Source organism: Phodopus roborovskii, unplaced genomic scaffold (assembly GCF_943737965.1).
Source record: "Phodopus roborovskii unplaced genomic scaffold, PHOROB, whole genome shotgun sequence".
Classification (NCBI taxonomy): domain Eukaryota; kingdom Metazoa; phylum Chordata; class Mammalia; order Rodentia; family Cricetidae; genus Phodopus; species Phodopus roborovskii.
The window spans coordinates 12,951,658-12,966,002 of NW_026126410.1; the positions used below are offsets into that span (position 1 = coordinate 12,951,658).

Here is a 14,345-nt window from a genome sequence, read left to right on the forward strand (position 1 = left end):
AGAACTAACAAGTTCAGATTTAGAAACTCGGGGGGGGGGGTGAATTAAAATGGCCCCAAGTAAGTTAGGATTCTAAGGCAAAGCACATGAGCAATTTTTCTGGGAAGGAAATTCTCACTAGACTTGTTGACCCCAACCACATCCAAGCTCATGAGGCTGGCATGAAGGGTCCCTGCCATCCCTGCCCCCCTTCTCCTCCTCCCTTTCCCCTTTCCCACCACCCCTCCCTTCTCTCTCTCTCTCTCTCCTCTCTCTGTCTCTCTGTCTCTCTGTCTCTCTCTCTCTCTCTCTCTCTCTCTCTTGCTTTCTTCTCCTTCCTCTTTCTACTTTTCCTTGAGTTTATTCATCTCAAATCTATACTCTTTTCCTGTAACCTCTTCCCACTCCAGTGCCCTCCCCCCACCTCCCATGCACACTGCAGCAAGTATTTCCAAGATAGAATCAGACTATCCTGCAGGTTCCGTGACACTGAAAAGGAATGGGGAGGAAAAGGAGTAGAGAAAATACTTTACAAGAATATACTGAGACTTATCTGAACAAAAGGGAGACAGATTCCTTGTAGTTCTCAAGACTGATCATAGGGAATGCTCATTGAATAACTTGAAAAGATTCGGTTTGTTTGTTTGAAAGAGGCAGAATGCTGTTATTCAAGACACTATGGGAACTAATGTTAAAGTATGATGTCTATTTTCAGGCTTTTAGGGAAGGATTGGGTTTTCATGAGCTTAGAAACCAGAGCCCACGCATCCATTGGCCCACAAGACCCTCAGCACCGGCGTTGTGCCCACGTGTCCATGCTATTGCCCTCAGTAAGCCCATCTCCCTCTGGTCTCCTGAACCCTGCTGTCAAGATGCTCCTCAACCTTGGGCAGCCAGATGCCAGAGGCAGCCACGTGTGGCAGTCTGGCACAGTCAGGAGCATGCTCAGTCAGGTCCAGAGCCACTTCTGCAGGTCTGAGCTCAGAGCCTGGGAGTCATAGGCAACACGTTGCCTCTAGGTTTGCCAGTAACAGGACAGGAGGAAGCAGGTGGTCTGCCACTTAAACATCCTCCTGTCTTTTAGAAGCTGTCCCTAACTCCTGGTTAAACACATCGGGTCTGACTGCGGGAGCCACTTAGTGTTAGTTTGCACAATCCACCTTTCCGTGTTTTCTTAGCAGCCTATGACCAAGGGGGGGGGGTGACTAGAGTTCTTTAAAAAAAAATGGTTTGGGGCGTGGCCCGAGGGGGGGGGGACAGCGAACTAGAGAAGCCTGGTCACTGCCCCAGAAACTGACAAGCCTTCTAAAAGAAATGGGGTGGGGGTGGGGGAATCCTCTAATACTGCAGGATTGTGCATAGAAAATAATACTGCAGGATTGTGCATAGAAAATTTATGTATTTTCATGGTACTCATTTTTCCCACCAAAAAACAACTTCACTCCTCGTTAGAGAGAACGTCGAAACTGCAAATAATTTTAAGGGGCAGTTTTATAAGCCCCCCCCCCACACACACCCTGGGTCGGAATCCCACTACTCAGGAGCCAACTGCAAACACCCTGCTGTGTCTTATCCCTGTGGTTTCGAGGTGTCCGTTGTGCTTTAGGAATGACAGAGCAGCCTCCGGGAAGGACCCAGATGCTTCAGAGGTGGTGTGACTAGGTAGGTTAATTGGTGGGTGGGCTGATTACCGATGGCCTCCAGGATGGCGCTCGGAAACGCCTGTTCCTGCGTGTCCTTGAACGCCACTGCGTCGCGATGCTCAGGAAAGTGGCAGTGGCAGCGCCTGCAGCGCCCTGCCCCCGACAATTACCAGTCATGTTGGCCCAGCACCACAATGTCTGGTGGAAGGGCTCCGATAAAATCATCTTGGCTCGCAGGAGCACGCCCAGTGGCCGCCGGGTCCCGCCCAGAGGCGGAGCTGGCTGAGTGTGGCGCTCCCCCGCAGACTGCGGGGACCGCCCCGGGTGGGTGGAGTCCACCGCCCGCAGCGACCCGCCTCCGCCCTCGGCTGCCACGAAAACCCGGTAGTGCAGCTCTCAGGGGGCCTGGGCACCGCCGGGAGCCGCACTGGGCATGCTCGGCTCTTGCCGGCTCCGGCGCCTGTAGGTGGAAAGCTCCGGCTGCTGGCGGCAGGGCTCGCAGCCCGCATCCAGAAGAAGCGCGGGCGTAGGAGGTTGGTACGCGATGGGTGCTGCAGTCCTATCCCGGTGGCCATGGCGAGCGGCGCACGGCGACCACCGGAGTGCCGCAGCGGTGTCAGGTCAGTGAGGGCATCGGGCGGGTGAGCCTGGGTGGAGAGATATGGGAGAACGGAGCCCCGCGCCGGGTTGGTGGTGAGCGGCCACCAGAACTGCGCAACTTTCGGACGCCTGGGTTGACCAAGGGTACACGCCTGGAGGTGCCCTGCGGTCCCAGCTCATGGCTGGTGGCAGGATGCTGGAAATACGTGCAGGGTGGGGACTGGTGGGTTGGGGACAGCCTAGTTCCAGGCTGGTGCCACAACCTCTTGAGGGCCAGGAGCGAGCTGTCTACAGCGCACTGACCCAGAGCCTCTCGGATCTCCCGGGAGGAGGAGGACACCACGCAGAGACGGGGCCCTTCGCCAGGTTGTGGATCGTTCGCGTCACGGTGCCTCAGTTTCCCCAGGCAGGGAAGGGGGTGTATTAGCCTTTGCCCGGAAGGCGGCACGAGGAGCCCTGAGGGCGCCGTTCCTGATGCTGCAGGAGTATGGGAAGCGGCGGGTGCTTAGAGCCGCTGCCTCCTTGTCATTGGAGCACTTGGAGTGTGTCGCATTTGACACCCTAGCAAGTTGACACGCAACTGCCTCGTGGCCTGGAATGGAGAAACGTGCTTCTTTGGCTAAAGGAGTAAATGTAGAGTCTACTATTCATTTTATACCTGAGCGTTGCTTGTCCCCTTCTCTAAAATAGCCCGGTATTGCAAATTCCAAGGTTTATAAAGCAAACTAGAGAAAAGAAAAGAAAATGTTTGCAGGTGCTTTTAGCTGCTCACACTGTAGAAATATTATGGTTCAGAAGTGATTGTTTTGAACGACACTTGTTCTAAGTTTGGTTATTGCAGCAATCGTTATTTTCCTCTGACTTTATATTAAAAACTTGGAAACAGCACTGCAGAAACGCAGTGGTTTTTAAGTTTTCTCACTTTCTTTTCTAGATGAAACACTTTTTTTTAGTTGCTACTATACTCAACATAGTAAAATGTTCAGGATGAAATATGCAAGACAGAAGAAAGAATGATTTTCAAGATAGACAAAATTAGAGCAGGGTAGTTTGCAGACATTGGGCTAATATGCAAAATGCAATCTACCTTCCCAAGGCAACTTTACTGTTTTCCCCTACAGCTACCCATATACGTCTATTAAAATATTTACAAGTTTGAGGAACTCAGCACATGAATGGCTACACTTCCTGGTTCTGTACAATGCATCACTTTTAAAATATGCCATGCTTACTCCATTTAGCTACACCTTGTGCTGTTTAGATAGAAATAGGCAGAATCTCTCCTTAGCCTTGTTTTCCTGGTTGGAAGGAGGAGGCTGAGCCTCTGTTTACCTTATATGACTCCATCTGGTTCTAAAATTACTGAGTATTCCCAGTGCTAGGAATTACAATGAAATGTACCCAAAGGCTCATTACCCAGTGCCCTGAACTTCACAAATTGTTGGCACAACCTTACAATAACAAAACCAAAGGAGTTGGGTTGGAGAGTGTTTTATTATTACGAATGAAAAAAAAAAAAAAAAGGCAACAACAAAGGGGGCTTTGTATTCAAGTGACAAAACAGGTGATCTCTCCTTCCTGCCTCTCTGTTGGGCTATAGAGTCTCAGCTTTAGAGCACATAGATTTAAGGAGTGCTTCTGTGTTTGCATTCCTATGCCCGATTATTTTACTACTGGTACTAGATAAGCATAAGAGACCATTTACTTTAAAATAGATCTCCTCACATTCATGTGACTTTAATTTATTCAACAGCCCCCCCTTTGACTTACAATTAAATTGTTTAAGGCTGTTAAGCAATACAGCTATTGCTTAATTTGTACTTTCAATAGTTTTTTTTTTTTCTTTCAAGAATTTCCAAACACTTAAATGCCAGGTGACTACTATTGTGAGCAAATTGCTTTCAATCTCTAAACCAGCCCAGTTAGCTTTGTTGGGCAAGTGTGTTTGTATGAATTCAGAAAACATGTGGATAGTAGCACTCACCTAACATAGAATCTATCCCAGCATTTAGGGTACAAGTTGTTTCTTTTAGCCAAACCCAGGGGAACTCTTACATTTTTGACAGTTTCCATGACTAATCATATCATGGTTAAAGTCAGCATCAGCATTTAGGTGCAAGTGGTTGGTTTTGAATTTGCTGTGCTATCTACCTAGGATGGTTAAAAGAATAGGGGTTGGTTGGTTATGTGGTCATAACTAATTAAAGGCTACCAGAGTCATTCAGCAGTCATGCTCCAAACAGAGACTCTGTAAATGTATTGGTCTTGCCCTTACCTCTTCACCTGAGGTCTCTTCGTGCATTAAAATATCACATTAAATTTTCTTCCCCACAAAATTTTATGGTTAGGCTTCTGAAGCTGCAAGGATGAGTAAGGCATTATGACTCACTGTCTAGTTGGAGTGATGTGCCTGAAGACAAATCAATTAGAGCATAAAAAAGTGTTTCAGACTGTGTATGTGTGTGGGCCTGAGGAGGCAGAGAAAACTGACCACCTTGATCTGGAAGAGGAGGTGGTCACTTTGCTAGACTCTCGGGAAATACTGAGAATGGGTTCTGCACCTTTTGAAGCAGAGAAGTGGGTCCCCTGTACAGAAGGAACCTGTTATAGTGGGCAGAAAAAAAAAATGCCTCCCATGCCTGACCATCATGTGACTTTATGGATATGATAAAGAATGAGCTTTGAGATGGGGAGATAACTCTACATTGTCCACAGGGGTCCTGTGTGGTTGCACAGCTCTTAGAGGCTAAGTAAGAGTGCACTGGTGTTTGGGAAAGATTTCACTGGCAACTGCTGGCTTTGAAGATGAAAGGGTCTCACAAGACATGTAGGCAGCTGTGGAGGAAGCAAGGTTACAGGTTCTTCCTTTACCAGAGCCCTGAATTTAGCCCATTAAAGTACAAGTGTACTGTATTACCACCTTACACGACCTAAAAATTGCCCAGGTCAGATTGGCTTGTGGGCATGACTATGGGGCTTTGCCTTTTTATTTTTGTGTATTTTGTTATTGAGAAAATCTTGAGAAAAAAATAAAACATCCTACTTAACCATAAGTCCATAAATGTATTCTATACTCAAAGTGTAAAATGTAACAGGAAGTTTCACAGCTTCTGCTCCAAATGCCAATTCTAACTGTATAGAAAGGAGAAATTTTTGTCTGGTTAGTTTGGACATTTTCAACATTACTAATTGATAGGAGGGTCAAATCCACTGTGGGGGGCTCTATTCTTGGTCAGGAGGGCCTGAGCTGTATAAAAAGCTAGCTGAACACTAGTCAGAGAGGAAGCCAGCAATCACAGATTGAGTTCCTGACCTGTTCAATGACAGATTGTGACCTGGAAGTCAGAACCAAATAAACCCTTTCCTTCCCATGGTGCTTTCAGTCAGAATATTTTACAAAAGAAAGGAAACTGGAATAAGCTGTGAGTTTCCGAACCACAGAACAATAAGATAATGAGTGTTGTACAAAGTCACTAATACTGCAGTACTCTCTTATGGAAGACATAGCAAGCTCATGCCTCCATACCCAAAGGAAGACTTGGTGTGATGAGGTAGCAGGCAGAGGCAGGGTAAGGGACATGAAGCAGACCCTTCTTGGTGATGAATTAAACTACCTATCCCATAATAGGTAAACAGTGGGAAATGAACTGAGGGTTTTAAAATAACAGTATGAACGGTTTGTTGACTGGTTTTAACTTCCAGCGTGACACAACTGGAGTAAGCTGGGCAGAGAATCTTAATGAGGAATAATCTGGATCATGTTAGTCTCTGAGCATGTCTGTAAAGAATTGTCTAGATTGTTGATTGATGTAGGAAGACAGCCCAGTGTGGGTGACACCATTCCCTAGGTAGGGGTTCTGAACTGTACAAGAAGGGAGAAAGCTAGCTGAGAGCAAGCACTAATATCCCTTTGCTCTTGACTCTGGATATGATGTGACTAACTGCTTGAGTCCCTGCTTTGACTTCCCTGAAATGATTGATTGAAGTTTGAGATTGTAAGCTGAATAAACCCATTCCTCCTCTGTGCTACTTTTTGTCTGGGTAGCTGTCACAGCAACACAAATGAAACTAAAACAGAAATGTTTCTTCCAGGCTTATCCTTAAAGAAGAAGATGTAACTATATTAGTTACCTTTTCTTGCTGTGATTAAAAACAACAACAACAACAAAACAATAACAAACCAAAAACAAACAAACAAACAAACAAAAAACCCAAACCATGGCCAAAAGTGACTTACAGAAGAAAAAGTTTATTTCAGCTTATAGTTCCAGAGTGGAAGTCTGTAATGACAGAGCAGGCAGCTGGAACAGGAAGCTCTCTCATTACATATTTATCCACTCACAGGAAACAAAGAATGAACTATAAATGGGGCAGGACTACACACTCTCAAAACCTTTCCCACTGGCCAGCAAGGCTCTACCTCCTCAAACAGCACACTGCATTTGAGACCAAGTGTCCAAGAACCTGAGCCCATGGCTAAAACCACCATAGTAACCAAACCAAATTTCACAGGTCAGTTTGATAGAGGGATCTAGGCAGAGGTCGTTGGTGGCTATTTGAGATCTCTGAAAATAACATCAGTCCTATGTATTTGTGCCATCAGTATTTAAGAAAACTTATTCACAATTCATCATAGAAATGATAACAGATAGACCAAGTCAGTCCTGTGTTAATGATAGCTTAGAGATGGCTCCTGTGTAACATCTGACAAAAACAATCCAGTGAAAAAGAATTTTTGTTTGCTCATGGTTTGAGAAGGTATAGCCTTTAGGGCATGGGCAACAATATTGTGAGGCTGTGTGGGCACATCTCAGTTGAGTAGGAAGCAGTGTAGATTGGCTTAGAAGTGAATTTCTAAATAGCTTGGCTATATAGCTCCCAATATCCGTCCTTCCTCCCTATAAGTAAACCGTTTCCTCCAGCCAGACTTCTTAAAGATCGCACAACTGTCCAGAGCAGCATCGCCAGCTGTGGGGGAATGGTTCACATTCAAGCCACCATCCCTGACTCAAGGTAGTCCAATCTAGTAGATTCTTATTTTATGGTGGCTTATGGGATGCAGCCTTCTCATTAAAGTAGGGCCACCTGTACTTTATTTCTGCTCATTACCTTCTTAGCAACAGCCATTATTCTGCTGTCTCCACACCATGCCTGATTGGTAGCTGCTCACAATATCATGGGCCTGTGCTGACTCATCCGGGAGGCTACTAGAGTCTAGTCAGCCATATTTCCCGTGGGCTTCCTATTTGTGGGGAGATACAGACAGCTGCTAATATTAGATCATAGAACACCATGTTTAAATATAAGAAATCCAGCTATTCTTTTCAAATGTATCTAGTCTCTTTTCTGGACAAGGCCTCAATTCTTGTCCTATAAAAACCTACAGTCTGGTTGAGTTGGTAAAATCTGTGCCTAGAAAATCTAAACTGGAGAAACTTTGGTATTGTTAGAAGAATGATTCAGAACTGAAAACAAACTACGTAGGAAAAATTTCAGAAAGACTGTTTCCCAGGGTAGAAAGGATGTCCTAGGCTATAAGATCTGTTATTAAAAACAACAGCAGTAGGACTTTATTAAAAGTTATCTTAATAAAAATAATTGTATGTATATTGTATAGGTTCTACTTACATAACTTCATATAGTTGTTTTGTTGTTGCTACCCAGATGTCCTTTCACAATGATGCAGTAATTCTTCTCTTCCACTGTGGTATACTAGCTCAGAATAAACTTGTCAATCAAAGGGAAAAGCAATCATGGAAGAGATTCTACAAAGATAAAAAAAAGTGGTGCTATTTGGGACTAACCCAGTGTTTCACTGGGAATATGTGAGGCAAAGTGAATGATGGGCATTTTTATAGAGGCTGCTTTGAGGGGGTCTAAAAGCCCAGATGGGGAGGATTACATTAGGTATTTGGCGACCATAACCCTTCATCACAAGAAAGCCTTCAGTCTAAGCCTCCACAGAATTTCATACACGATTTCAGAAGGTCCTGCCATGGTAGTTCTCAGGTAATCCATCATATGATAAGAACCTGTGCTTTAGGGCTTCCTGACTGTGCTCATTTTGTTAGGGTTGATCAAGCAGCTCCACTTTGACTCTGAAGAACTTTACATATCTTTCCCAGACCATGCCCTCCTTTTGGAATCTTTTCAGAAATATTAGTCTTTGGGGTTTCATGTCGTCCTTATTCCTTTCTTCTTTTTAAGATTTATTTTTACTTTTTGCCTCCATGCATGTCCATAATGTGCCAGAAGAGGATATCAGATCTTCTGGAACTGACATTACAGATGGTTGTCAGCATCTATGTGGGTGCTGGGAACCCAACCCAAGTTCTCTATGGCAAGTGGTCTTAACCACTGAGCCTTTTTGCTGGTTTCATCCTTGATCTTCTACTTAGCAAGGTGCTACATTCTTTCTGAGTAAATGGGTTTCCCTGTCACTGTGTCAATCAGTCACTATATTGTAGGTCTTAAGTTTTTATGTTCTTAATTTTCCTTCTCTTAGACCATACTTGATATTTACTATCTTTGTATATAGTTTTGTATCAAGCCTAAATCTTTTCTTTAGACTAAAAGGGGAATTGTAGTGAGATATACACCACCCCCCCACACACACCTGTTGCACTGAACACGCCCACTGTGGGTGAGGACAGATGCAGGCATGACCTGGGGAAACTAGGTCTGGGGTCCAGGACCCCAGCACTCTCTCTTGTTTCCTGGTCAGAGACAGAGCCATCCTTGGGGCAGGAACCTGCTGGCAGTCATCTATTTCTGCTGAATGATTTTCCTCGAATAAACATCCATCAGCCTATTTGTTTTCCCAGATTCTTATTCAAGATACCATACCCCACTGTTTCCATGTCTGCATTTCAAACCATCTGCATTTTAAACTATCCATGCATTAACTCGTGGATTCATTCAACAAAACTTGAAAGCCTGAGATTTCATCAACTCTTGGAGGGAGAGGCATGCACAAAAGTCAATCACATGAAATTATGGAGTTTGGGGTGGCTGGTGAGATTACAGGCTGGTGGGACCTTCTAGCCAACATTTCCTAGTTAAGCAGGGCTTTTCTGGATGGGCGGAGGAAGTCACAGCACCTTTGGAAGTCACAGCAGTTCTGTGAGAACTACAAGAAGTCAGTGAGGACAGAGGGAGGAAGGAAACTCCAGGATGACAGTAAAGTGGGGGCTTCATGAAAAGCCAGCCACGTTTTTCTATTGAAAAGTTCAGATTCACTCTGTACAAAGCGATATGGTATTTGTTTGTTCGCAGTATTAGGGATTGAATCCAGGCCCAAAATGTGCACCAGGCAAACACTCAATGAACTGTGCTGTACCCTCAACCCCTGGAATATGTTTTAAATCAGATTTGGTACAGTCAGCTAATTACAACAGTAAGGCACTCGGGACTGATTACAGCAACAAGTTGAAGGCACGTGGGACTAGAAGCAAATAAATCAAAGAGGAAGGAATCTTGCTAGGGTGGTGCCTGTAGGAGATGATGATCACCAGGGTAGAAACGGGGTGGTAGCCAGGTACCTAGCAGTGAGACTTGCTAGTACTTGGTGATTGAGCTTTACATCTGGGCAGGAAATGAAGGGAGACATTTAAAACAACTCCCATGCAATTAATTGGATTATCTGTGTCAGGCATTGCATATATATATTTGGAGGCACACCTGCTTGGTGCAACTCTCCCAGGCTCTATTCCAGGGCAGGACTTGGCGCTCCAGAGAGACTAATTTCTACTGTGTGTACTTAAAGCAGGAAAAGGAGGTAATGTCTACCCCCAAAACCATGTATATGAACCTTACTTACCATCACAGGGCATAGTCTGTATGAAAATATAAATGAAAGAAGTTCATTCCCTAGTGCCTCATCACCTCTAGATGGAAGTATTTGGATCCTGCTGATGGTACTGAGAGAAACTTGGTGTGAATGGACCGAACTAATCCTTCATTGAGAGGGCATCGTTAGAGAATGGGCTGCTACAGTGAACTCTTTAATCAGTGCAAAGAGGAACATTTCCCGAACAGATTCTTAAGTGTAATCTTGGCCCTTTCCTTCTGTTGAGAACTGAAGGTTGCTGATAGTCAGAGGAAAATCAAAGGGGGAAAGGTTTGTTTCTTGAAGAAATTAATGGGTTGGAGCAATGGGCTCCAGAATTATCCACTGATGGGACCCACCCAGTTCACAGAGTGTGGAGGCTAAGCTACTTCAGATGGTCCTTCTTTTTTAAAGTAGTATCTCTCCAAGACATACAAGAATGAACACACACACACACACACACACACACACACACACTTGTCTGTACCTGTTTGAAACTATCATGGACATTGCTTGTGGCTATAAGTACTGCACTAAGGAGTCCAACTGATGCCCTTTTCACCAAAGGTCTAATTCCTCTGCAAGGAAGAAGGTAGACACCCAGCCATCATGGGGAGAGAGAGTCACACACAGCCACTGTGGGGAGAGATGCACACACAGTCTCCATGAGGAGAGATACAGAGCCCATCTTTTCTTGTCCTTAGCAGAGGCAGATGACTAGCTCTAGGCTTTACACGTGGCATGCTTATAGGATGGTTGTGGACAGTTTAAACTTCTGAACATCATTCAGTGTTCCTGCTTGTTGGCTGTTGTGATATATATATATATATATATATATATATATATATATATATATATTATACACACACACACACACACACACACACACACACACGCACACACACACACAAGCACAGGATTGGCCATTCCTACCACAGGCCAGGGTGGCTCTTGCCCTTATTCTGCCTGTCTTCCTGCCACTTTCGCTAGTAGCATAATTTGGAAAGAAGGCTTTGCTGCTGTTCTTTGCTTTCTGCCTCTCTGTTGCTTTTTGTCTCTGTGTCTCTGAGTCTCTGTATCTCTCTGTCTCTCTCCATCTCTCCCCTCTCCCCTGTGTGTTGTGTTAAGTTCTTTTTTTCCTTTTAAGTTTTAACTTCAAGCTTTGGACAACCCTAGATGACCTCATATCTTGAGTGGGACTGTCCTTGGACTTCTCTTAAGTAATCAGATTTTCTCTAATTGAGTATATGTTCAAGAATCTGAGACTCCTTGCCAGAAATGCTTATACACCAAGATACTTAGGCTTGTGGTTTGCTCTTGCCTTTGGTAGGCATCTCGTTCCTAATCCCAGGCTATGGTCAGTTACCTCCCTTTCTTTCATTCACTCAAGTGTCAGGTTTTGCTTCCTAAATAATGGGCCATCTATCCCAAAGTCTCCCTTATCATTTCTCTCTAGAAGCTCCAGTGACTCTTTTAGTGAATCTTTGGAGTGTGCCTCGACATCCCAGATTTCTCAGGATGGCACTCAAGACCAGTGCAATAGCTTTGTGAAAACATAACCACAACACAGACTCACATTCATTGCCTTCATTGCCGTGACAACTTACTTCTGCCCTCACTTTTCATATTCCTGCTGAGAAAACTGTGCTATCTCCTTTATTCATCCTCTAGTTCTTGGCCAAGGCCAGGGGACATTCGGGGACCTTTCCATTTTGCTCCCCATATATGTTCTATATGCTAAGCACCTGTTAGGTAAAGACCAGGTCTTGAACTGTTTCTGCTTCCTAGAGCAATTAGCATTAAACTTATGCTAATAGCTTTATAAATACTTCAGTTAATATATGGGATCATCTCTTTACTACTTCTAGCTCTTAGCCCTAGACCTGACTGCCCCAGTGAGAAATCACTGCAAACACTGTTCTGGGCCTCTAGGTCCTTTGCTCATCACAGCAGGGAGAAACTCTGTGTGGAAATCAGGGAATTCCTATTTCCAGCTGTTTGTTTTTTGTTTTTTAAACATTGATTTCCTTTTATGTGTATTGGTGTTTTGCCTACATGATAGCCTATGTGTCTGCTTGTATGCCTGGTGTTCACAGAGGCCAGCAGAGGACATTAGATCCTCTGTAAGGAAAGTTATAGATGATTGTGAGCGGCCATGTGGGTGCTGAGAATCAAACTTCTGTCCTTCGGAAGGACAGCCAAGTGTTCTTAACCACTGGGCTGTCTGGACTGTGAATTGACTTCACTTGTTTCTAACAATTTGCTATACGGTCACACTGAAAGGCAGGTAGGGTTGGTGGGGAAATAATCTTAATCTTATATAGTATAGCCAGCTAGAAAACAATTCAGATCTAGCCCAACTTCTGAGAAGTGTCATCCATTTGCCCGACTCTTCGAGATAATGAGTACTTAGACATGTATGCAAATGTATTTGAATAAAATCAAAATGTATTTGGCACTTGGATAGCTTGCCTAAGCTGAGGTGTGTCTTCACTGATCATTGTGTACACGTTGCAAAAGCCATGGACTGGGAATCTGAGAAAAATGAACACAACAAGAGGCTTCCTGCCTGGGCCCAGGCTTATAGCTTGGCATTGCTTCAGGGTCACATGGGAAGAATCACACAGGCTGCCCCCATCCCAGAGCACAGGGGGCTTCTGAAGGGATAACATCTGAGTGTGAATGTCTTGGAAGCCAAAAATGTTAGGTGATTATAAAGGAAGTTATTGTCCCGGTCTTAAGAAGAATTAAGTCACATGGAGTTTGAATTACAGAATCCCTTCTGTTCTGTGTTGTGGAGGTCTAGCTGTTAGAAAGAGTGGCTGAACCACTTCACATGTGGAATGTTGGTTATGCAACTCCACTTTGTGATCATGGGCTGGTAAACCAGGAAAAAGGAAAAGCTGTTTAACCGTTTTCAAATGGATGAACTCTTACTCCAGTGGAAAGCAGAACTTTAGTTGGTCAATGTCCCTGGCTGTGGATTTGAATGGCTTTAATCAAATACTCAGAGGCAGAGAGAGGGAAGGGGGCTTGGATATTTGGGAATACAAATAAAGGATATGTACTTCAGGCACAGAAAGGGGCTCCATAGTTGGTGAGGCACAGTCCTTAATATTTCAGAAGAGAGACTGGAGGCCTGAGCTATTCCTAGCAGGATGGCTCCTGCCAACCTTGTGGCTAGTCCCTGTTAGGATCAGGGTTGTTTCACAAAGAGGGAATGTGTGGACGGTCCTCATGCCTTGAGAATTCAAGTTCACATCTTCTGTTACACAGGAAGTTCTGTTCCCAGAGGAGGAAAGCTATCACATGCCTTAGGGCACACCAGCATTTCCTTTCAGCCACCCATCAAGTCTCAGTGTGTGGTCACAGTGTGACCTGCTGATACTGTGATGAGATCTTTTGTTTTGTTTTGTTTTAACTTTTTAAGGAAGGAAGGAAGGAAGGGTTTATTTGGGCTCATAGGTTAAGGGGACAGCTTGTAGTGCAGCAAAAGTGGTGACAAGAATGTGAGGAAACAGGCAGCAAAGAGATGAATACTGGTATTGAACTACCTTTTCTCGTCTACAGCCCATAGGACTGCACAACCCACAGCTGCAGTAGACCTTCCTTTCTCCAGTAAACCTTTCTAGAAACACCGTGTAAACATCTGGATATGTGTTTCTATGGTGATTCCATACCAAATCAAACTGACACTGAAGATTAAGCATGGGATAGGATTTATTTTTTTTTAATATGTATGTTAACAACTCCCTTCTTCATTCTCTTGTCTCTACACTCTTTACCTTTTCTTCCCTTGGTGAGCCCCAGCCCTGGTTTTTGTGCTTAGAGAATCATAGATTTGGGGAGGATCTAAGAGATAGATCTGCTGCTCCTGAGTGCTGAATGAAAATGATAAACAGAGCCAGGATCGTCATCCCAGCTTGTGGGCCTTAATCCTAAAATTCTAAAGTGGTTTTCCCTTCACATCTCCCTAGGATTTCTGTTATCCACCTAACTTCAGAGCCCATTCTGGTTCTCCTCCCAAAAACTCTGCCCTTTGCCTTTTATAATCTCAGCTTCTTGGCTCCAGGAAGATCCTCCAAGTGCTCTTAATTCTGGCTGTAGCCTGGAATATAGTCCGTGTCCCTGGTGGAAGTTATTCTTTTCTTTATTGGGAGCTACTAATTTCCTGAGACTTGTAATGAGTTTGATAGTTTTATTACAGGCTGTGCCCTCGCAGAATAATCAGCCACCCTTTGTAAGCATGCATGGGAAACTGCTCTCTTAGCTCCAGAGCAGCGAGTTAATTGCAT

At 44.4% G+C, this 14,345-nt stretch overlaps 1 protein-coding gene across 1 annotated transcript in view; it reads left to right on the forward strand.

Annotated features, from left to right (window-relative positions):
- Positions 1–1,998: 1,998 nt before the first annotated feature.
- The window catches only part of Mfap3l (microfibril associated protein 3 like), a 40,164-nt gene continuing 27,817 nt past the window's right edge, over positions 1,999–14,345 (forward strand). The window contains exon 1 of the mRNA XM_051182458.1: positions 1,999–2,242. The gene's annotated coding sequence lies outside the window, so the exon portion shown is untranslated. The remainder of the gene's footprint in view (positions 2,243–14,345) is intronic.